At 54.9% G+C, this 24,320-nt stretch overlaps 1 protein-coding gene across 1 annotated transcript in view; it reads right to left on the reverse strand.

Moving 5' to 3' along the window:
- CD82 (CD82 molecule) overlaps nt 1–24,091 on the reverse strand; it is a 47,658-nt gene extending 23,567 nt beyond the window's left edge. Inside the window, exons 1-2 of the mRNA XM_004683569.2 lie at nt 23,988–24,091; nt 4,583–4,647 (exon numbers count right to left, since the gene is read on the reverse strand). The gene's annotated coding sequence lies outside the window, so the exon portion shown is untranslated. The remainder of the gene's footprint in view (nt 1–4,582; nt 4,648–23,987) is intronic.
- Between the last annotated feature and the right edge of the window lie 229 nt (nt 24,092–24,320).

A 24,320-nucleotide genomic window follows, 5' to 3' on the forward strand; every position in this document is an offset into this window, starting at 1 on the left:
GGTGCAGGCAGCTGCCTGGTAGCCCAAGCCACTTCATCCTCACCAGGAAGCCGTGGGGGTGGGGTGTGTATGTGGGGTACGTGTAGGGGTTACATGACACAAGCTATGCAACCTCTGTCAACAGACACAGTACGGATGGAGGGGAAATGTTCTGAAAAATCAGACTTTCCACACTAACTTATGTTATGACCTCCCTTTTTTGTATAATCATAGTATCAAAATATTCTGAGCAACCTTCAGCTTGCAATTGGATTGCCTCAGCCTCAGAAGGCCTGCCTGCCCCTGACAAGCAAGCACTGCACCAGGGTGAGAAATTCCTCTTGAAGTCAAAAGCCATTAAACAACTGGCTGATTAATAAAAACAAATGGCTGTCACTGCAAAGTCTCTCTTACAGCCAGACAGAGGAAAACCCAAATCTTATCACTCTATCTCATATAGCCTACTATTCAGTTTCTAAATAACCACTCAAGCTTTCTACTAACTAGTCTTTAGCTATGGAAATTCACCCAAGTCACCTATTCAGAGCTAATCAGGTTTCTTACTGTCTAGACTTCAAGGAAACTCACTTAAACTTTCTACCAAATTTTTCAAAGAACTTTACTATAATTTGATTTACAAGAAATTTTCTCTTCCTGCCCCCACTTTACTTTACCCCCCAGGATGTCTCTATGAGAATGAAAGCCGTTAAGTAATAGATAATGTTTAAGGGACCTTATTTTGGTTAATTTTCACGGTGGTAAATATAGTGATATTAGTCTTAAACTTTGTGAATCTATGTACCTGTTTTAACCTTGATAGACTGATTTAAAAAATGTTATAATCTCAACTAAAGGTCAAAACGATCCCAGACTATTCTTAGCCAAAAGGTGATTGTGATCTCAGCCCATTCCATATGCTAAGTCATCCCTCTGCCTGCTTGAAGTGTATAAAATAAACCTCTGCTGAAGGCAGAGCAGGAAGACTTGCACCCAACTCCCATTCCCGTGTCTTCCCCGCTCCCCTTCTTTTCCCTTTCTCCCCTTTTTCTAGGAATCTCCGCTTGCCGATGCCCTTCCCACCTTGAGACCCTGCCTGTTCTGCCCCCCAATAATCTGTGATCAGGGACAAAGAGTCTCCGACAGTTGAAGATGCTGTAACAGGAGCCCTCAGCCCCGTGAGTGGCAGGCAGCTTGGCCAATAGGGCCGGGCCCAGAGGCTACGTGAGAGTCACATAAGGGAGGAAAGGATGCCAGAACCAGGGCTGGGGTGGGCAGCTCTGGGGCTCCTTGGCCCAGATCTGGGAAGACAAAGTCCTTCTGATCCACAAGTGCAAGTGTTTCTGCCACAGGGGCAGAAGCAGAAGCAAAAGATGGGCAGGTCCTTGCACAGCAGGCTGGGAACACACCCAGGTCCCGCATGACGGGGGGTGGCTTCAAGTTTAGGGTGCCCACAACCTCCGCAAACCTCAGGAGACCCCAAAGTTGGAGTAAAAGGGTCCCGAGGTTACACTCAAGCTCCGCCCTCCCCCACTGTGAGCACCGAGCCTCAGTCTCCTCATCTCAGATGGAGAGACTTGAGGTCCGGCAGGGGTGGGCCAGGCAAGGCCTGTGGACCAGATGGAGCGCTCTGTCTTGTAAAGGCCTCGGGAGCTAGCAGCAGATTTTCCATTCACAAACAATTTGGAAAAAAGTAAAAAGAGCAATACTTTGTAACACCTGAATTTCAATGTCCCTCAGAAAGCACACAGCCATGCCCACGGGTCTCTGCCTGCTGTCTGAGGCAGCTTCCACAAAGCCTCCATTTGCTGCCTGGCCCTTTACTGAGAAAGTCTGCCAGCTCCAGGGGTGGGGATCAAACAGTGTCCACAAAAATGTCTGCACAAGAGCAAAGGTCAGGACTGCCTGTAGCTGGGGATCCTGAGGGACTGGGATAGACAGGAGGGAGCGGACGCAGGCGGGACTCCCAGGGCTGGCACTGGCCTGGACCTCCCACAGGGGAGCCAGTGAAGCCACTAGAAAGGAACAGCTTCAGGGCAGGACCCAGGAAGGTCTGGGCCACCGGCTGGCCGCCTCGGGAGAGCAGGGAGAGCGCCCGTCTCAGCCTGGCGGTTCAGCACTCGCAGGAGGGAGGGGCCGGCTCTCAGCAGAAGAAATGAAACAGAGAGACAAAGAGTTAGGGAGCCTTTCTTGAGTGCACTTTCCGTAAACACCGGAGGGGCTGTGTGTTTTCCTGTGAGGGTGTATTCACAGCCACAAAGCCAGGGGAGGAGATAGCAGCAATTCTTACTGGAAAATTCCAGAACAGTCACTGCTGGCTATATGAGCAGCAGGAAGAAGGGAGGAGCTGATTTTAGATTATACCTCAAAGCAGGTAAATTGACCATGTCTAAACACCTACAGTTTAAGTCCACCAAAGATATAATTTTATGCCAAATCAGTTTGTACAATGAAATTATGAGAACTATTATTTTACGAACTTCTACTCTTTCTTCAGTGCTTACCTCAAAACACCTCCCTCCACCAGGAAACCCACAGCAGTCAGCCAGTCACAGAGGCCCTGGACACCCCCACACCGCCAGCGCAGGTTAATTAGGGGCACCCCCCTCCTTTTCTACTTCCCTGTAGTAGCACTGGACACTGGTACAGCTCCCACAAGAGTCTCTGGGATCAGCCTGCCTGGGTTTGAATGTAGTTCTGTTAACACCTCGCTGTGTGACCTTGGACAAGTGGCTGAACTTCTCTGAGCCCCACTGAACTCATCTACAAGAGGAAAATAAAATCTATTTGGCAGATTTGCTCAGAAATGAAATCAGATAATGTGGGTAAACGCCTAGCACATAGTAGGCCTCTCAATAAATAGAGATTACTGGTATAATTCATGATGCTGCACCGGGATTGTGACGGGGTGGTCCCCAGAAAAGGGGAGGTTCCAGATTCCCTGCTCACCCAGGGGAGGGTGGAGCTGAGCAGAAATGAGAAGAAGCTGGAGAGGAGACTGAGGAGAAAGGAAGCAGGATGGAGAGCCGGAAGGAGACCTGAAGGAGGAGCATGGAGCAGAGACATGTTTCTTGGCCCTGGACTGGTTGAGACAGATGTGGGCGGGAGACCAGATGTGGGCGGGAGACCCGTGGGGAGGTGACTATGGCAACATTTATCTTGATTTTGAGGTTGCTCTTTTCCTCCCAGACTTGCCTGGCCATTTCTGACCCTTTCCTATGGGTCCCAGCCAGAAGGTGCTTTAGGCTTATGGCGGGCTTTCAGGCCTTGCTTTGGGCCAATTCCTTTTGGGTGGACTTTTACCCATGAGGGGGTGGGTAACTCTAGATGTTAGATTTAGAAACTATATTCTTTGTCATTTCTGTATTGTATTCAAGTTCCTTTCCAGTAAAGGTCTTATATGTCTTGTCTTGATGAGGTGGATGGCAGAACCTATTTAGAGCAGGCAGGTTTGGGGGTTCAGGGGTGTTCCTCTCCCTGCCCTGTAATATGATGACCTACTCTCTCCCCTGTGGACTTAAGGAGACAGCCTGTTATTTATAAAAACAAAATAGGTAGTCAACAAATGTTGCTGAATGAAAGACTGGATGGATGGGTGAGTGGATGAGTGAATGAAGGAGTGAGCAGATGGAGAGATGGGTGGGTGGATGGAGGGATGGGGAAGGAGGCAGATGGGTGGGGAAGGAGGGAAGAAGTGATGGTTGGCGGTGGATAGAATGATGGGTGGTGGAGGTACGGATGGCTGAGAGGACCGAGGGATGGTGGATGGAGGCATAGAGGGAGGGTCAGCGTGGGGATGAATGAACAGGAAGGGATGAGGAGAGGTGAAGGGATGGGAGAGGCCTCACAAAGAGCCCCATCATTTTCAATGCTTAGACACCCAAAGGGAGCCTGAGGTCCATCAGCCCTGAGCCAGCCTCTATTTCAGGCCTCTTTTCTTCTTACAAAGGGTGGGGTGTAGGATTTCTGGGTAAGCACCCCAAGCCAGCTCTGAATGCCAGGACCCACTACCTCAGCAACTCCACAGTCCTTCAAGGCTCCAGACACAAAAGGTAGAACTGGGGAGGCCTTGGTGTCTCTAAGAAAACCCTCCTGGGGCCTCTCTGGTGATGCAAGGAGTTAAAAGTCTCAGCACTATCAAGCTATCACCAGCGACTGCAGTATGAGTTCAGTCCCTGCAGGGGGGGACCCACATGGCACAGCAGACCTCTCCGGTCTCCCCACTATTCCACTCAGCAGTGTATGTCACTAGATCTGCCTGTTCTGTTCTCCACTCTGTCTCTGATGAATCCTCTCACCCCCCACACCCCAGTTCTTCGATGCATAAATAAATGCAAACAAATCCTAAAAAAGAGAGGGAGAGGGAGAGAGAGAGTCCTCTGAGATGGGCCCCTTGGGTTTGTGCCTGGAGGGCAGGTGGATGGAGTGGGAGGAGCCCTCCAGCCTCACCCTAGACCTTGGATATGCCACAGCCTTGGGGAACCTGAGGGGTGTAGCCTGAGTGAGAAGGCACAAGCTCAGCGCCCCCCGCCCCAGAGCAAGCTCAGCGCTCCAGAGGGCACACAGGAGACACAGCACAGCTGACCTCCCTCCTCAGCCGCCTCACCTGTCCAGTGATGCTCTTGGACCAGAGTGGCCTTTTCCGGAGCAGTTCCTCAGGACACCGATGTGCTGTAAAACAAAAGGTTGTGCCGTCACCAAGCTTGTGAGTCACCCGTCTCCCCGGGAGTCTGTGCACATGCAGCTATTAATGCCTCCAAGACGTGCAGGACCAAACACTTCTGCTTTGAACCCCTGTCCACGTAGCCCCTCACACCATGGGGGCCACGTCTTAGGGAATGCTGCACCAGAGGCTCTTGACAGTCCCTTGGGGACTGGTGCTGAGGCTCCTAAATGCTGCAGGGCTCTGAGGAGGGAGGAGGTGGCCCTTCCACACACTGGCGGGTTGGGCCACCTGAGAGCCATGCTTGGGGGTTCCCTTTTCTTCATCCCCCTTATTCTCCAGGTCAAACACGTCTGCTCCAGGCCCCTCCAGCCCCACCCTCTGCTCCAGCCCTTGCCAGCCAGTGACCCACATGGCAGGAAGGACTCTGAAAAATGCAAACTAAAAGGATCTTTGTACTCTAAGGTTGATACGGTTAGAATCTCTGGGCTCTTAGGTGGCCAGGGATGCCCTGTCCAGTCTGCCTGCCCTCCCCCCCCTTTCCCGCGCACACATTCACCCTGAGGCCCCTTCCTATTGTTCTAGCACCCCAGCCTTCATCTAGCTCAGGGCTTTCTGCCCCCAAGGCCCTTGCCTGGCTTCTTCCCTTCCAGACTCCAGGGCCCAGTCCCTTCCTCCCAGGGGTCACCCTGATCTGTGCAGCCAGGCTTGGCTCCAGCTCCGTGTTAGAATCAAAATAGGCCAACGACTGGCCCTGCCTCATCCCTGTCCCATCAAGTCTCCAGGACCTCAGGGGGGCAAAGAGGAACAGAGGGTGTGGGAGCTCCCCTAGGCACTCGGGGTTATCTGATTGATCCCCAGTGTGTCTTGTCCCTCTCCTAGAATATGGCTCCTTCAGGGAAGGGGCTGCACCGGTTTCACTTATCCTGCATCCCTGAGCCTAGGGCACCCTGTTCAGAGTAAGCTCTTCCAGTGTACCTGCAGGAAAAAGACCAGGAAGGAGGCCCCTGGAAAGACAGGAGCGGTTTCTTAGAAGAGCCAACGCAAACCAACTTTAATCTTGCAACAAGAGGTTCTGATCCCTACAAATGACATCACTGACCACCTGACAAGGTCAGGCCGCGCGCTCAGGCAATGCCTGTGGGTGACCTGGAGTATGGAGAAGTAGGGGAGAGGTTGCTTCCTCCCAAGATTGGGTCTTCATCTCTGTGGGGACAGAACTGACAGGGGCAGTGAACACTTCTAGGAAGATGCGTGCAGATGGGCAGGCCCTGACTTTTATCTGGCATATGGGGCCACAGACTAAAAAGTGAGGAGGTTCTTGCTTCTGCCAGTTGTTCAGAATGGGCGCCCCAACTTTGGCTGCACTCAGGTCTGGCCCACCATCTCTATGGGTGTCTGGGCCTCCGTCCTGGAAGTCCTGATTAATTGTTCTGGGGTTCAGCCCTGTATCGAGTTATTTTGTACGTTCTCAGGAGACTGGAAGTGTCAAGTTCCCCTTCCGTAGGCCCCAACCCCATGCGGCCCAGTCCCTCTGTTCTGATTGGGGAGCAGGCAGGCTTGGGGGCCTGGGGCAGCGGGACCTGGCAGGGAGAGTCTCACAGGAGGCTCCATTCTGAAGACTTACCGCCTGGAGGGGCATGTAACCCAGTGCAATACCTGCTGGCAGGAAAAAACCTTTTCCATCAGAGAGGCCCGAGCACACAAGAGTCAGAGGTCACCCAGCAGGGTCAGCTGCACCCACCAGGGAGGGCAGCGCAGAGCTCCCCTCTCCCCACTGCTGCCCTGCCCCCACTGGCCAAGCCTTCCTGGACTGAGAGTCCTTGTCCCCGCCCCTGGCTTTGCCACAGATCATCACGTGACCTCAGCAGAGCTGCTGCCTTTGCTGTGAATGGGGACACAAGGTCCACCCAGCCGCATAGTGACCGTTCACCGCGTCAGGCTGGTGGGTGCCGTCCCCCTCTGCCCACCCCCCTGGCCAGCACACCTCTGGCCAGCTGTGTGGCCTGGGGCCATCACTTCCCCACTGTGCCTCAGCTTTCCCACCTGTAAAATGGACTTAATCACGGGCTCGAGTGCAGCTTACACGAGTTAGTATCTGTAAAGCGCCTGGTACCCAGTAAGTGTCACGTAAATGCTAACAATTACGATAAGGACGGTGGTTACCATCCGGAAGCTGCTGATTTCCTGACCCACAGTCTGGAGCCGGGTGGGGTGTTCGATTCAGCCTCCAGAGGTGTGTCCAGCTGAGGCTTCCATGCCAGAGAGAGACCACAGCAGCTCCCTGGCTGGGGAGCAAAGGCTCCCTGCGCCAGGAGGGCCTCTGCCCTGCCCCCGTCCCCCAGTCCAGCCAGTCTGGCGAGTAGGACAGCTGATCCCATGGAGTTCTGGCTCCTGCCCCTGCTTGGGCCCAAAGGGGAGCTGAGCGCCTTTGCTCGCCACGCCTCTGCAGGCCGGGCCTTTGCCTTTGCCACCGGCTCACCGGCTCTCTGGACTTTGTCCTGATCTTTCCCCAAGACAGCCTGCCTACAGGTGACTGTTTGTTTTCACCAGTGGCTGGGTTATGATTTCCTGAAAGCATGATTAGGATTTCAAGTTTCCTTCCAGACCTCAGGCTGAAGCCCAGCTGTGCTTCCGACTACTATGTGGCCTTGAGCAAGGGGGTTCCTGGGCCTCTCTGAGCCCAAAGTCTCACCTCTCACTCCTGGGTGATTGGTGGGCTGAGAAGGCCTGTGAAGGCTTCAGGGGCTGTCAGCACAGGTGAGGAAGTCCCACCCGCATGCCCTTGCCCCTTGCAGGTGGGAGGGAACACAGAGCAGATCCTCCCAGGAATCGCAAGACTTCAGGCCTCCTATTGGCCCTACAGATGGCGCAGGCATCAAAGGTCTCGTGAGGGACAGCTCCTCTCACCTGACCCCATGAGTCAGTGTGACAAGCGGTTTTCTTGAGGACCTTACCATCTGGAGCTGAGAATGCTCCCTGGGGTTTACAGGGGGGAAGCCAGGGGGCCCAGAGGAACTCAGCAGCTGCTGCCCCACCCCTGGCCAGACTGGCAGAGGAGTGGCAGCACTTTCTAGCTTGTATCACAACATGCCCACTGTCTCTCACTTAATCTCTATAACACCAGAAATATCATTATCCCCATTTTTAGAAAATAGAGACTCAGAGGTTCAGCGACTCGCCTAAGGCACACAAGTAAATGAGTAAGCCTCCATTAAAATTCAGGTAAATTCAGGTCTGACTTATAAACCAGGCCACCTTCCCCTCAGCCTGCATGCTTGAGCCCTTATCTTGTCCTATATCCAAGGCCTGAATCTCGACTTCCTATCAGGAAGGAACACACCAGCCCCACCAATGCCAATCAGGATGTTCCTTCATTGTGGCTGATGAGTGCAACAGATGTGACCCTGCACAGGGGCTTTTTCTCTGAAACCCAAGCAATGAGATCAGAGAGCCTTTCCCAAGAAACGGAGTCACTCTGATAGAAGGATGCAGTGTGGGGAGGAAACTCCCCACCTCTCTACCCGCTCCCCTTGCAGCCAAAGACTAGACTTCAGGCTGAGTCATTGCCCCTGGCCTCTCCATGGTTCCCTGTGTTGACTGCTTCTGGCCTGTGAGCAAGTTGCTTAGGCCCCGTGCAGACCCTGTTCTCCCTCTAAGGCTCAGATACTCAGAGTCACAGTGCCAGAAAGGTCCTCCATGTCATCTACTTCAGTACCCATTTCTCAGATGGAGAGACTGGGATCAAAGAGGAGCATGGGTCCTCCCTTCCCTCTGGGGAATGTGTTATTCAGTGTGTATGCTGGTGACAGGTAGGAGTCTGGCTAGAGCCATGGCTACCTCCCAACCTGTACACATCATAATATAGGTAGAGAAGGATACTATTTGTTCAGCACCCTGGGGCACAGATGTCCCAGTGCTCTATCCCAGGTCTTGCGATCTCAACACATCGCTAACACTTTAGGCGTATTACTTGGGATGCCCCAAACTTCAGGAGTATTTTGGACTATATGAGAGATTGTCCAGGAGCCCCCGTTCCAGAGGCCCTGCCAAGGGGACCCAGATTTCCAGGTGGGCTCTCAGGCATCAGCCACCTCCTGAGCATCACACCCCATTCCCACAGCAGGAGAGAGAACAATGACCCTGGTCACAGAATCGACTTTGAATTGAGAGATCTCTAAATTTCAATCCTTGGCGCCACTGCACTTTGCATGGAGACCTTCTGACTCTGGGATCCAATGTCCTACCTACTCTGATTCTGCCTCCTACCGCCTGGCCTTCTCCCCTGAAGTCAGCATTAAAGAACTCACTTGCTGAAGTCAGCATTAAAGAACTGGGACCCAGGTCCCAAGGCCATGGAAGTAGAGCATTTACGAGTGGGGCCAGGCACCTGCAGGTTCACACACACACACACACACAATCTTGCCATACACTAGACAGTCATGACAAAGGTGGGTGCCAGGCTGATACATCAAGATGGGAACCCAGGCTGGCCTATGGGTGAGAGGGTCCTGAGGGGCTGCCCTTGGTGGGGGGGGTGGCAGGATTAGGGAGTAGGGAGACTCCCTAGCGGCCATTCTCTGCTCAGACATTCTCTGCTGAGACGCTCACTGCCCACTGCAGTTCTGAACCTGGTGCCAGGAGCCTTGGAGCTGGATTCAAGAAATAGAATAAAACCCGTCCTTGCCCTCAGGGAGTGCCCAGTGTGGAGGGGCACAGACAAGAGCCACGACGACCAACAACCACAAAGCAGCAAGGCGATTCCACCCAGCCGGTGTTCACCCAGCCCGTGCTGTTCGGTGCTTCAAAATAGCGGGAGCAGCTTAGCAGAGAGCACTTGCCAGACACTTGGCAAGGCTCAGCTTATCCTTGGAAGGAACCTATGAGATAAGCACTGCTGTGAACCCCATTTACAGCTGAAGAAACTGGGATTCAGGGTGGTGATCGGGTCTGCCCAGTGGTACAGTGGAAGAGCAGGGAGTTGAACCCCAACAGTTTGGGCCCAAACCCTTTGTTTTATTGTCATGCTGCATTCCCTGTAGAGCAAAGCAATAAAGAACAGGGAGCTAAAAGACCCCACCAAGGCCCAGCCTCCAAGCCAAAAGACACTGGGGCTGACGTGGCCCCAGGGCCAGTTTGCACACTCATTCCAGAGTCTGCTAGCTTAAAGCAGGTGACTAGCAAAGGGTTAAACTCTGGGTCCTGCTAAGAAGATGCTGAGTGCTGGGTGTGGGTTCTCCACAAGGCAATTAGGGAGAAGGACAGGGACTCTAATCAGGGACCCCACAGGGCAATCGGTAGGCTCTTCAGCCACAGTATCCCCTCCCTAAGCCCCCTAAGCTTTGGGCTTAGGAAGGTCCAAAGGAGCAACTGAGATGCCACCTCCTCCAGGCAGCCTTCCTAGGACACTTTTCTGCACAGACCCTCACAGAGTACCACCCACCGGCCTTGACTGGCTCAGCCTGAGTGCTTAGGAGGGCATCCGGCAGCTGTGGGTTCATTCGGGACTCTGTGCCAGACCCATCACGTCACTCAGGTTTTTGAGCATCAGTTCCCTCATCTGTAAAATGGGCCAATACTCCTTACCTGATCAAGCTACTGTTAGCATTTCCCAAGGCCCGAGAGTCATTTGACCTTAGGGTCATTTCACACAGACGCACACAGACACACACACAGCTTTCTGTGTTACACACATGCTACAGGCTTGTGCTCTCTCTCACTCCATTGCTCTGTTGCTCTCTCTCTTTCCTCTCTCTTGGGGACCCATGAGTGAAGACACAAGAGAAATGGGGGTGAGGATGCAGGGCAGCGATAGGTCTCCAACAAGAGCTGAAGGGTGTGCCTGGGGTTCCTGGCTGAAGCCCAGGGAGAGGCAGAGCCACAGTGGGAGGAGGGGGCAGAGAGGCTGTGGCCCCTCCTTGCTGTCCCCCACCCATGTCTTCTGTGTGTGTCCTTATCTGTCATGGGGCTCCTGACACCGCCCTTCTGCCCTCTCCTCACTTCTGAGACCATCTCTCAAGTGTCTCCTTCTCACATCCCGAGAGCCTCTGAGAGTATCCAGGGCAACCTCAGCCAGCACACAGGCCCTGGATGCCAGCCCAGCCGGGCCTCTCCATGGCCGACACCCAACCCCAGGACGGAGTTGTCTGGAGATGTCCATTTCCATGGTCCGCTGTAGGGCCCCGGGGCCCCCAGGGCTGGGACGGAGGATGACTGCCTCAGCCTGACGTTGGGCCCAAGCCCTGGTTCCAGGCTGGGCGGAGACCATGTAGGCTGCCCAGACATCTGGTTGTTGCGGCAGGAAAGCCAGTAGCGGAAGACACCGGCACAGCTGCGGGGCTCCTCCCTGCCGAGATCAGGCAGCTGTGGGGCCCTGCGGGTGGGCTCAGCCAGCCTGATCTCCGGCCTCAGCACCTGCTAGGCCCTCCAGAGGGCTTTCGAGGTGCTGGGGGGGGGTAGGCAGAGGGAGACTGGTGGGGTGCACTGGTGGGAGGCAGTACACAGAGAGGACAGAGTGCAAGAGGTAGACAGAGATAAAGCCAGAGAGCACAGAATGAGAGGGAAGAGCAAAAAGCTAGAGCCCAGGGGCCGGGCTTCCCGTCATTACCCAAAGGGGCAATCTCAGCCCTCAGGCCCTCTCTGGTATCCGTGGCAGACCCCAGGATTGCCCAGGCAGCACCCTTGCCCCTCCTGGGCCAGCCCCACTTCTCCCCTCTTCTGTGGCCAGGAGCCCTGCCTTCCTTATGCACCCCCCCCCCAAGGACCATTGGGAAACTGGTTCTTCCCCACCCCCATCAGCCATCAATAATGGCCCACTCCCTCCACTCTTCTCAGCCTCTTTTCAGCTGGGGGCCCCTGACCCCACAGTCGAGATTCCTGAGCAGGTTGGATCATGTTACAGAAAGGGAGAGAGGGTGCTGGGCCACTCAGAGGCCCTTCAGCAGGCAGCAGGGGCCCTGCACCTGGTCTCACCACAGCAGCTAGCCAGGACAAGCACGGAGCTCACACATGGCCCCTGGAGTCCCCCAGCTCAAGGCCTCAGGGCATCCTCACCTTTCATCAGCCCCTTCCTCAAACCTCACTTTCCTCTTCTAGGCCAGCCCCTAGAACCCTCCACCCTGATCCCAGAAACCTATGTCTCTGAGCCCTCCTCTCAACTCGTGGGGTGCTTCTGGAGGCAACATTTGAGCACTAGCCAAGAGTTGGGGCGGAGGGCAGTGAGTTGCAGGTTTGGCCTTGGGCAGCCCTTTGTCCCTCCTGGACAGAGACCTCTCCTGGCTCTTACTGGGAGCTGTGTGCTTTGGGGACTGACTTTGGAGCTCAGACAACAAAGGGAAGCTGCAGATTACTATCACGTGATAAGTTTCCAGGCCTCCAGGAGCTGGGAGAAAGGGGTGCACAGACAGACTGACAGAAACGGAAAGGAAAGGTGCTGGCACCCTGGAAGGGGTCTGTGTCCCTGCTGGGCCCCAGATGTGGGATTCCTAGAGTTCTACGTGTGGGCCCTGCCGCAAGGGGACCTGGGACTCCGTGGGCAGAGCTTCAGGCCTGGGCTGTGTCCCAGCGTTTGGGATTTGGAGAGATGCTTTCCCAACGCAGCACACCAGGCCCCAGCCAGGAGCAGGGCAGCAGCCAGGGGCCAGGCAGCCTCCCTGTCCAAAGGCAAAGGGAACTGTTTGCAGCAAGAAAACGGATATGTAAATAAACCGGATATGTAGAGACCTCAGCTGGAGGCTCCCCAGAGGCAGCCAGGGGCTCCGGTCACCTGGATCCCCACCCCCACTCATACGGAAGCGCCTGTGTGGAGCTCAGAAAAAGAGATACATGCACCCCCTTCCACGTGGGGAAACCGAGGCTCAGGGAGGTCGTGTGTCACTAGAAACAGGCAGTGTCTGTTTGGAGTTGATTCCCCAGTCCTCCCCACTATCAGCCTAGAGCACGGCCAGAGGAAGCCGATACCGTTCAGACTTTGGACCTAGGCCCAACTGAGAACCCCATTCAGGGGCGGGAGGGTGGAGGCAAATAAAGGGGAGGAACAGGCATTTCCTGACCTCCTGGAACCAGCCAGACAAGGCAGGTGTTCCATATACTTCATCTCACACAAGCCCAGTCAGAAAATCAGCCTTCTTTTCTGCAAGGAGTGAATCGGAGGTCCAAAAAGATAAAGGGTTTGCTCAGGGCTAGGCAGACCCAGTATCTGAGCCCTGCCAGCTTGGGGGCATGGACACAGCAGTCACAGGCAGGCCCTGCTCTCAAGGGACACCTTTGGGGAGCTAACTAGGCCAGCTAGCCAGTTCACCTGCTGGGCAGAACCCCAGACAGCTGAGTTGACGTGGTCGGAGGACCAAGGCTTCCTTGAGGGAAAGAGATGGCTGGATCTGGGCTTGGAAGAATGGGAAAACCCTGGTCAGGATATGAGAGGAGGTGAGGGCATTCAGGTGCGGCCTCAGGTCCACAAATCCAGGTCCATTTGAGAATCTAGACCATTCTGTACCACTTGGAGGGAAGGCGCAGTCAGGGAAGCCAGGAGCCGCAGTGGGAGCAGGCGTGGCTTTGAGCCCTCCTGCCTCTAACATCCGGCCTCAGGTGCCACGGCCCAGGGGAGGAGCATTCTGGAAGGCTATTCCCAGCCTTCTTCCCTCCCCCGCCCCATAGTCCCAGACTCCGGGTGAGGAACCCAGGCCAGGCTTTGCTGGAGTCTTGGACCCTCTGTCCCCAGGACCCACCTGCACAAGAGCCCTGGGACCCCTAATCCCAGGACTAGCGAGAGGCCTAGAGCTCACCTTCCTCACTTAGGGAACAGGTGGGAGACTCGGTCGGACTGAGGAAGGGGAACAAGGATATTACAGCCCCAAGTCCTGGCCCGAGCACCTCCGAAGCTGTGGGATCCTGGCTCACTCAGACTGTCATCATCGTCTGTAAAAGGGGTTCAGTAATAACACCCTGCCAGCCGATTTCACAAGGTGCTGGGAGGCTGACAGGAATAAGAACGTGAGAAAATGTCCACTGCTCAAAACTATAAAGCACAAGGTATCATTATAAGAAATGAGAGCCCAATGCCCCAATGCAAGCGAGTTGCCTACGGTCACACAGCCCAGTGACAACAGGCCTCCCAGTGGTAGAACAGCCCCACAATTAAGAGCCAGAGCCCAGGGGAGCCTTGCCTCTCTAGCTGGCCTCTTTTTGAGTGGGAGGAGGGGGCACAGGCTGCCTCCCCCACGTCCCGGCTCCCTCAGCCCAAGACCCCCTGCCCCTCCAGTCTGTGGGGCCCTGCCTCGGTGTCTGGCTTCACAGCCCGCCTTTGTCCTGTGGTCTCAGGCAAACTATTGTAGCCTGAGACCCTCCTTTGCCTCATCCACACTGGAGGGAGGGGAAGACTATACTAGGGAGAATAACCTGATGTCAAGGGTGCTAGGGGCAGGGCCTGGCAGCAGTTAGATGCTCATCAGATCAGGGTTCTCGCCACTCCCTCTCTGGGCCCACCATGCAGCACCCGGGCTCAGCACTTTCCCAGAGAACCTGCCAAATCAAAAACTGGCTGGAGAACACGAGATCTTGGCAGATGATCATGTTACTGAGTGGCCAGTGGAGGGGTCAAAAGTAGAGGAGACCCTGGCTCAGAGGCAGTGCAGGGATCTACACTAGGAGTATCCTGGGGCCAGCTCTGTTTTCAGGAAAGTCTCTCCTCTCCTGTACCAGGCCTGCAGGGAAGCCCAGAGGGCATGGGGAGGGGTCAGAGTGTGGAGACGTGATAAGACCTGGGGTTCTTGTATCTGGGATGCTGCCAGCTTTCAGTCCCCTAGGACATATCAGGTCACCTTTCAGCACTTCGGTATTCCTTTCTGTGAAATGGGGATGGTGATCAGCATTGACATTCACCACCAGCCCCCGCTTAAACTAGACACAGCACCTTCTGGACAGTGGGGTGAAGGGGGAGGGCGGGGGGCTCATACCAACCTTTTATAAAACAAAGCCAGGTTCTCACTACAGCCAGGGACTGAGACTCCCCACCCAGCCTCCTGCCCCCCTCCAGTGCTCCAGTGCTGCTCACCTGTGAGCCCCAAATAGCAGTGCAGCATCTCCTGGAGGGGAGTGAGCAACTCACAGAGGATCAGAAACTCTGGGGGCACAACCTGTGCTTTCACAGAGCCCCACGGGGGCCTGGGCAGTGTCAGAGTTTGAGAACCACTGTCCCACCTAGGACCCACCGCCCACTCCAGAGGAGCTGCCTCCCAGGGACCCACCTCCCCACGCCCTGACTCCCAGAGACAGTGGGGAAGGAGGCACCATGAGAGAGGTCATTAAATAGTAAGGAGATCCCATAATTAGTTAATGACTGCACCGACTCCCAGAGAGAAGAGGGTCAGTTGGCTACAGTGGAAGACAAAAGGCCTCTGGTCTCTGACCTCCTCTCTCTCTCTCTCTCTTTCTCTCTCTCTCTCTCAGTCACACACACACACACACACACACACACACACACACACACACAACACACACGCCTGTCTCCATATTTGGGAGCCTGTTTGAGGAGGTGAGGGGGAAAAAGGACTGTTCCCTAAGAACAGGGTCCTCAGACCTTGAAATTAAAAGCCACCTGGCTGGAAAGCCCCTTCTAGGAATTCGGCTCTGCGAGGTCACAGGAGTTGAGCCTAGCACTTACCTCTGGGCAAAGTGGTCACTAGAGCTATGTAGCTCCTCATGAAAAATCAAAATGGGCCCAGCGTGCAGCAGCTGGGGATACTCAACTGGGGTGCAGGAGATCCCGGGGCAAGATGGGAAGGAGCCGGATGCGCTGGGGAAGGTTGTTGAATAACACAGAAAATCCTCCCTCTACAACCCGAGCTTAAAAGCAACCTATGGCACTGTCCCCATCGCCCTGTGTAGACAGCAGACTCTTCATAGTACTTGTCGCTGAACTGTTACCTTCTCTCTGGCATCTGCTCTCTCCCTTCCAATTTTTTTCACAAAAACTAGTTCTTCAAAAATCATAAGGTTAATTGTAAGTGCTCATTTGGTTTAGATGGAGTTGATTTTTTTTTTTTTTAAGTTGCCAGAAACTAATTTTCCCTCTCTCAGACTCTATGGTGGGGAGCAGGGGGTGCTACAAAAACTACTGGATCCCATGCCCCACACTCCATGTGGTCCCAAGAAGCATGGTCAAGACCAGCAAGCAGAAGCTAAAGGAAGGGAGATTTATGCAAATTCTACCCTAAAGGGGTCTGTCTAGGAATGAAAGGTACTGCGCTCTCCAAGCCTTGAGGTATGTGAGCAAAGGCTGTGTGTTGTCCATGAGATCAGACTGGAGAGAGAGGCTGACTCCATGGACACTGGTGCTGCAGGTGCAGAGACCCTGAGTCTACCCACAAGCCCCCAGCTGAGCCTTTGCTGTGAAGCCAGGAGCACCCAGGCCAGGCTGAGCTCAGTCTGACCAAGCACTGAGTCCATAGAGACTGAGATCCACCCCCATTACCCCCCTCCCCCCCAGCTCCAAACAGCCACCGAAATGCCTTGACTCCAGATCAGGGACCTGTCTTTGGAGGGAGGACAACTTGACATTCCCCCCAAAAGGAGTGGCGGGCACAGCATTCATTCACTTCATTCATCACAGTCGTCATCGTCATCACCTCTGGCTTAAGTGGAGCATTTTACACGCATTATCTCATTGAACCCTCAAATGAGCTGTGAGAGAAGAGTCAGTATCAGTGCTCCATGGGCTCTGAGAGGCTGAGAAACTTGCCCAAAGGGGAGGAAGAGCTGGTTCATACCTAAGTCTGACCAACTTAGGGAAAGGACAGAGAGAAAGACCGGCAAACCCCCAACTGTAAGTACAAGTGGGGGTGGGGGTGTTCCCCGAGTAGAAGTTCACTCCAATTGGGATTTGCATAATCTCCTGAGGCTTCACCCTGCCAGAAAGGGGTGTGGGGCAGAAGGTTAAGGGGGCCTTGGGGTGGGGGATGGGGTGGGAGCTCTAAATGCCTAGTGCCTGAGTAAACACCTCCCCGCCTCAGTTATTCCAAGACAGCTTCCAGAAAGGCCAGGGGTCAGGGGTCAGGGGGATGGGCTATGTGGCTGACAGTTTCCCAAGGCCTCGCCATACACTCATTTGCCTCAAAACCTCAAACAAACCAGTTCTCCCCCACGCACCCCTCACCCCCAGCCAAGCTTCTGTTTCCTCTACACATGACACCTCTTTTCAGGCCTTAAAACAACAACATTCATATAATCCAGCTCCTGGGACAGTGAATGGAACCGTGATTTTTCCAACATAGTGGTAAAATTACTCATTCTCATTAGTAGCTGAGGCAAATCGACACTGAGCGCTTTCTTCACACCAAGCAGCACAGGAAGCAGCTCATACGTATGCAGAGGGATGCCTGTCCCCCCTCCACTTGCTTCCACTCCTGGGACTTCTATCCTGGAACACCCCAGGTCTCCCTCGGTCCTGGGGATCCCAACAGTGGCTCATCTGATTGGCTCTTCGGGGAGACACATTGGGCCTACTCAGCAGGCCCGGCCTCCCCCAGAGCCAGGCTGTCCCTGCGGGAGCGGGCCCGGCCCTCACCAGGGGCCCAGCCCTCACCATGACCCAACAGATAACTCTGCCAGTCCCAGCATGGATGGCCAGCCAGCCCTCTGGGCCCCGGGTCTAAAGCCACGTTCTCTGAACAGTAATGAGGCCTCTGTCAACTGTGCTGTTAGAGCAGAGGGGTTCCCTCAAAAACCTCAATGTGTTCTTTTGCACCCTCCCAGTACCCTCCCGCCCACCTTGCCCCCCGGTGTTATTATGAACGGACCCAAGCGCAAAGGAAGCCCTTCAGTCTCGGATGAGGCTGGACTGGACTCCCAGCAGCTGGCTCTCCAGACTCAGCCCATGGCCAGAGCCACTCCCTCCACTGTCATTTGGGACTTGACAAATTGATAATTCATCTCAAACCAAGACCCCACCCCCACTTTGAAAAAAAATATATGATTTATTAATAACAAAAACCTCTCTATGATCTCAAGTTCACATAATACATTTTTGTTTCCATATGTATAGTACGGCCTGTGATAGCTTGACTATTTAAGTGGGCTTTCTTTCTGGGGCATGATAATAGGAGCTTGCTGAGGAAGACTCAGAAAATAGGGGAAAATAAAAAAAAAAATTAAGGTTTGTAATCTGACTTGTATAATCCCTATTCTTATGTGCATGTTGAATAGATTCCTCTACACTTGATCTTGCTGAGGACAGTCCTAGGTGATAGCAGGGGCAACTGTGCCATTCTGGGTATTGTCTCCAGTGCCCAGATGCCCACATTCGTCCTCCCCAGGCTATCCCAAGCACAGGAGTTGAGGGCCAGGTACCTAGAAGCCCTTTCCTTTAATAGGGCCCTGACACCCACTGCTGTGACATGCAATGTTTTTTTGTTTTTTTTTTTAAATGCATACAGAACTGGGGTACAGACCAGAGGTGCAGGGGCAGTGAGAGGATTCACCAGAGACAGAGTGGGAGCAGAACAGGCAGATCAATGAAGTACACTGCTGAGAGGAGCAGCGGGCGGGTCAGGAGAGGTCTGCTGCACCATGTGGGTCAGCTCTCTGGCCAGTGATCGAACTCAAATGGCTGTGCCAGCTTCATGGTGCTGTGCTTTAACCCGCTGTGCATTCAGGGAGGGTCCAACATGCAATGGTTATCCTTTGCAGCCCAAAGGCACTAACTTGCCCGCAGTCAGGTGGTTGAGCTGGGGTAAGAAAGGATGAGCTGAGGTCAGAACCCAAGTGTCCCAATTCCCAGCCTCAAACTACTTCCCAAGGCTTCCTGCCCCTCAGAAACTTAAATCCTTCATCCTACTATTAGCTGAGTATTACCAACATGCACAGATACAACTACAGTATACACAGGACACCGGTCATAAATGCTCCATATATTAATTCATAGCAATCTCAAATAACCTGGTGAGGTCAGTGCATTATCATCTCCACTTTCGATGCTGAAACTGATACACAGAAGGCTTAAGACATTTGCCCAAGGTCACACCCAGCAGGTAAGCAGCAGAGGTAGGAGTCAACAGTGTATGTTTCTACCGCCCAGGACTTTGTGGTTCCTTCTCCACATTCCTGGGCCAAGCCTATCAGGAGCCCAGGCAGGCTTCTGGAGCACTCACTACCTGCACAGTAAGACAACCAGCCCGGAGGGTCACCTGCCTGGCAGAGGTCAGTCTGCAGCTTCACAGCTGAGCAGGTGCTGGTTCCAGACTTCCTGGCCAGCCTCCAGGACCTTACCACTTCTTTGCATTGGCTCTCTGGGTCCACACCTTGAGTCCTCACCAACTCCCATCCTGGGTCACCCCTCCACACAGCAAGGAGTCAGGGTGGGGCCCAAGAAAGGGCAGCATCACCGACTGCAGGGAAGCAGCCAAAGGGGAGAATGGAGGGGCCCCCCAGAGCTGCCCGCCCAGGGGTGTGCAAGGTTGATGTCAGCAAAGGCTTTCCAGAGGGGCCTGCCCACTCCCCCAACACTGAGCCTGAGTCCAACAGAACAAAAGTACCTTGGGAAAAAACCGCTGGCTGAAGGAAGATGTCTTATCTGACTGAGTCAGGGTTCACTAAGGGCCAGCGTGGCACCTCACCAGGCCAGGGCTGGGGGAAGTTAGGTTGTTCCCTCTCAGGAGGGCAAAGGCCAGGCTTCGGAAGCCAAAGCCTGACACAGGCAGCCCCAAGCCAGCCGAGCATTCCCGCCTCTCCCAGACTCAGGAGAGGGACAGGCAGGCCTGAGGGGCAAAGTGGGGGCATCCGGACCTCCCTCGCTTCTTCCCTCGGCCTGTGCCAAGGAGTCACTGGGGACCCGGCACCAAGCGGGAGTCACCCTGAGGAGAACCACTTGCTTGTTCATCCAACCCTCATTTCCTGCGTGTCTGCGATGTGCCAGGCCTCGGGCCAGGGGTCAAGGAGACAAATGGACAGTTAGCCCCGCCTAGGAGGATACTCCTCACCATTTACCAAAGGGGCTGGCCCATGAGGAAGGGGCCTGTGCAGACAAGCAGAGACAAGCAAGGAAAACAAGGGTTTGAGAAGCTGTCATGGACCGTGCTGAGACGACGGCCCCCCAGAGAGCTTAGAGTCCCACTGGGGACACCCAAGGGCCCCCAGGAAGAGCCCAGAAGCACCACCAAGCCGGAAATGACCAGTGTCTTGGGACACACGCACGAGTGGTGGAGATACGGGGGTGGGGAGGAGGGGGACACGCAGAAGGGAGGTATGTAGGAGGGTGCTCCCCCTATTTCCCCTGAGGAACGTTCCTGAAGGCCCGAGAAGCAGCCCAGCACAAGCAGTGAAAGACTGACCAGAGACAGAAAGTGAAAACAGCAGCAGCGGTGGTTACAGCTAACTGAGCACGACCGTGTGCTTGCTCCGTATGGAACTGCCACGCTGCGGACTCAGGGAGCATCGGAACTAGAACAGCACAGGTCGAGATTCGAGTTCCAGAGTCCAACCTTCAGCCCTGTGTGATCCCACCTCCCTAATCTGCAGACGGGCCGCGGGTGGATGAGAGGCTTCGGGGCAGGTGAAGCACGCTTAGGACACGGGACCTCTGATTACCCTCTGTGAAGAGCCATGCGCTCTGCACCTCCGACCCTCGGCAGTGGTTGCGTGTGTGTGTATGAGATGTGCCCCTGGGCCACTGACAGATCCATATTTAAAAAACCTGAGTGCTGAGTAAAAGTAGCAGAGCAGGGAAAGGAAGCCCAGAAAGGTGAAGGAACTTACTGAAGGTCACCCGGCCTGTAAACAGAGGGGCTGGAACTCACTAACCCACGAACCAGGATATAGGCCTCTTGACCACCAGCCCCGCTCCCACCCAGCTGCCTCCCTATGTCAGCAGAGTGAATCAGCTGTGACAGGAAAACCACCCTGAAGGAGGGAACCCCAGGGGTCAGTCAGGAACCAGCTGGACCCCAAGGCACCAACTGTGCTGCAGGACAGATATCCTGGCCTGCGTTTGGCATTGGGTCGAGGGTAGGGAGGGGGCGAGGGGAGAAGGAAAGTAGCGCTGGCCTGTTCACTGCTGGATTTCCCCTCCTGGCCACTCAGACCCAGATCTAGAGGACAGAAGCTGGTAGGCAGGGCAGCTCCTGCTGAGATTAAACCAGCCCCGACCTCTGTCTGTGCCTCCATCCGGCCCCACAGAGACCCCAGATTCTTCCAGCCTTTCCCACCTCTCATGGAGCCACGTCCTGACTGTGTGATACTCTTGGTTAAATCATTACCCACCCCTCGGAGCTCCTGGTGGGGTGGAGGAAGGTGCAAAATGGTTTGGAGCAAGGGGTCAAGGCCAAGCCCAGATCGGTTGCCAGCTGGCCGCAGGTGTGCAGATCCAAAGGAATGTTCAGGGCTAGGGGCTGCTCAGCTGTGACCCAGGCCAGTGGAGAGCGGTCTGACCCTTGGTGCGATATTGGGGTTGGTTCCCCAGAGCTGAGTGGGGGGTGGGGAGGAGGTACTTCTAGGCAGTGGCTCAAAGTCCTCGGTCTTAAGAGAGACAGAAACTTCTGCGGAGCCGAGGTACATGGATAAACAAGTGGTACGGGCAGCCTTAATGCCAGAGCCAGAACTTGGGGACCCCTCACACCTGGCATCCTGGGTTGGTACTAGCTGGGCAAAGCTGCGGCACTTCCCATGGAGCCTGTTTCCAAAGCCACCATGGGTGGCTCCAGATCTCACAGTCACCTCGTATGTGGCCTCCAGAGCGCTTCCCTCCCACCCTGCAGAGCTCACCAGCCTCCTCCAGGGGCCAACCTGACCTAGGCTGAATACAGACCTGATCATACACTATGCACCTGTGCCCTGACGCCCCACCTTCCTTCATTCCCAGCTGCAGACACCCCAAAGCCCCCAGGCCCTCCTTCCCCGCACCGCTCTCCCCTTGACTGATGGAGCCTCCACCCCAGCACCTCTGGCACACACTGCTTTTCCTGAAGGCTCACGCCATGTCACTCCCTACTCGGGAACCTCCTGTGGCTCCCACTTTGTCTAAGCCAGATCCAAGCACCTCATCTCGGCATTCAAGGCCCTCCAGGAGTTGACCACCCCACTCACATCCCAGCACAACTCTTCCGCCCACCGATGAGCCTGGATGTTTTATTTTTAACGATTTCCCCAAACCTCCTGACCGCCAATGCCTCTGCCTAAGCATTTTCCTCTGCCCAAAAGAGTCTTTGCTCTGGTTGCAGAAACTCTTCCACTCTCTAAGTTCCACTCAAATCTTATCTCCTTCCTGAAAATTCCCGCTAGTCATTTCTCAGAGTCACCTCTGAGGGGTCCTGCTCTTAATTCCTCACCAGGCGTTTAGTGACTAAGCAGGGGAAGTGAGGAGAGTTTGTGTAGTCAGTTCGGTTTGTCATTCATCATGGGGAAGGTTCGGGAGGGCTTTCCATTCGCAGCTTACTAAGCACTGTTTGAACCTCTCTGCTCCCTGTGCGGGTACCACCTCCTGGCTCTCCCCATCCCCCCTTGCCAAACATGCCAAACTCTAATCTTATGCCTCACCGGCGCTTGGAGAGGGAAGTCTGTAGCCCAAGTTGATCCCAGTCCAGACTGGGAACCAAGGCAGAAAGTCCCGCTGGAGCCCTGATTCCAAGAAGCCTCCATGCCCACCTGGTTTCTCTAGTGTCTCACTTCTGAACAACTCACCCCGCCCCCCACCCCTCGCACCCCCCCACACACACACACAGTGCAGCTTCCAGGCGCTGTCCCACCCTGCTTCCCAGCTGTTTTCAAAGCGTAGGGCTGTCCTCCCCATGAGATGCAGGGAGTAGCATGTAGCACTCCCACTCTCCTTTGGTCAACCTGCTCAAACAGGTAACAGGTGCCCACACTAGCACTCACCTCCACCCCAAGCCAAGCGTGCAATGGAACAGCTGGATTCCAGCCACCAGAGCCTAGACCATGAAATCTCATCTGGTCCCAAACCCGGGCTGTGAGTTATTCTCGCCAGCATGGGGATGGTGGGGATGGTGGAGGCCCCACGGTCAGCAGTTCAACATGAGGGCAGAATTCAGGTCTGGCTCGTTCACCTCTGTATTCCCTAGTAAGTACAACTGGGTTTGTTAAGCTGGACACCCACCAACTTCCAGCAATCAGCATTACAGAAAACCCAGCCACTTTTTGGTCCAGGTGAAAGACTCCCCAGACTGCAGTATGGACATAGTGATGCTGGTGGCAGGTGGCAATTTCTGGCACTCGCGAGGCCAGGAGGGGCCGGCCTCCAGATCTCCAGAATGGGCTTATTCCCAAACAGGAAGCCAGCTGTCACCTGCTCACCCACATGAGAGCAGCTGTTAGGTTGTGAGGCCTCAGCGAGTACCTGGCCCCTTGCTAGCACTGCACATTCATTATTCTATTTAATTCTCACTACTACCATTGTGTACTGTCATTACCCCATTTTACAGATGATAAACTGAGCCTTGGAAGGGGAGTGGAATCTAAATCAGTTTGGTGCCAAAGTTCAAGCCCTTGATCACATACCTGGGATGCCCAGCTACTAGAGACCTGGCACAGCTGTCCACCACCAGGGACAGAAACCTCGAAACCAAAGACCTAACAACCCTGGATATTTAGCAAGAGCTTTCTGGGGTTTCCCCTTTCCACCCCCCTCCCCACTCACCCTGAAAACAGAACTAGTCCCCAGGTTTCTGCCTGCCCTGGGCCTCCCAGACTAGCTCACCTGGAAAACCCCCCCCAACCCCCCCCTCCCCCGCCAGGACTGATGGGGGGGGCGGGGGCAGTGACAAAAGCTAGCTGTTTCCAAACTTAGGGCTCTAAGAGTTTGGGGCGGGGGCGAGGGCACAGATTGAAACCTCCCTGACGGGACATCAATTCCACATCATGTGGGTTCAAGCCTCTGAGAACTAGTGTGACCTTTAAAGCAATTATCTTCATCTCCTGCAGAGTCAGCTTTGCTCAATGGTGGGCAGCAGGGAGAGAAAACACAGTAAGAGCGGTACCATCTGATACCTGTGGCTGAACCGCAGTTCACTCTCACCTGCCAGCCCTCACCGTCTGGGGTTAGGGGAAGAAGGTCACTCACGGGAGCATGGAGCTCACCAGGTTCAGCCCCCTCCTTTTCCTGGAACCCGAGGGTGCAGTTTCGGGCGGAAGGATTCGGGTGAGGGTCGCACAGCTGGTGCATGAGAGTCGGAGAACCTGGAGTCAGAACTTCGAACCTTACGCTCCTCATCACTCACAACTGCCTCGCTGGCCCGATCCGATCCGTCACTCGTTCCAGAAAGCTGCCCACGCAGGTGCGGGGGGTAGGGGCGAAAAGTAACTTTGCTACGGTTGTCGGGTCGTCCTCCCCCCAGCCCCTTCTCACCTGCGAAGTCTGTTTTCTGTTCGACTTTGCAAGTTCGGTATCCTCCGCTCGCGCTCCAGTCAGCCGACGGCGCCCTGGGCTCAATCACTCAGGCTCGCGGAGCCTAGAGAAAGCAGTGGTCTGGGTCCGGCCCCGCCCCGAACACGCCCCCTAGAGCCCACCATCAGCCCCGCCCCAACGTAGGTGGGGCCTCGTATCTTGCTCCGCCCCCCCCACGACGCCCTGACCAATCCCGGCCTACTCTTGCCCCAGACACGCCCCTTTCCTCCATCCCCATACTTCCCTAATCCGGTCCTGCTCAGCCAACCCCAAGCCCCAGGCAGTCAAGCCTCG

This window comes from Condylura cristata, unplaced genomic scaffold, assembly GCF_000260355.1.
Source record: "Condylura cristata isolate star-nosed mole 26May11 unplaced genomic scaffold, ConCri1.0 scaffold00015, whole genome shotgun sequence".
Taxonomy (NCBI): domain Eukaryota; kingdom Metazoa; phylum Chordata; class Mammalia; order Eulipotyphla; family Talpidae; genus Condylura; species Condylura cristata.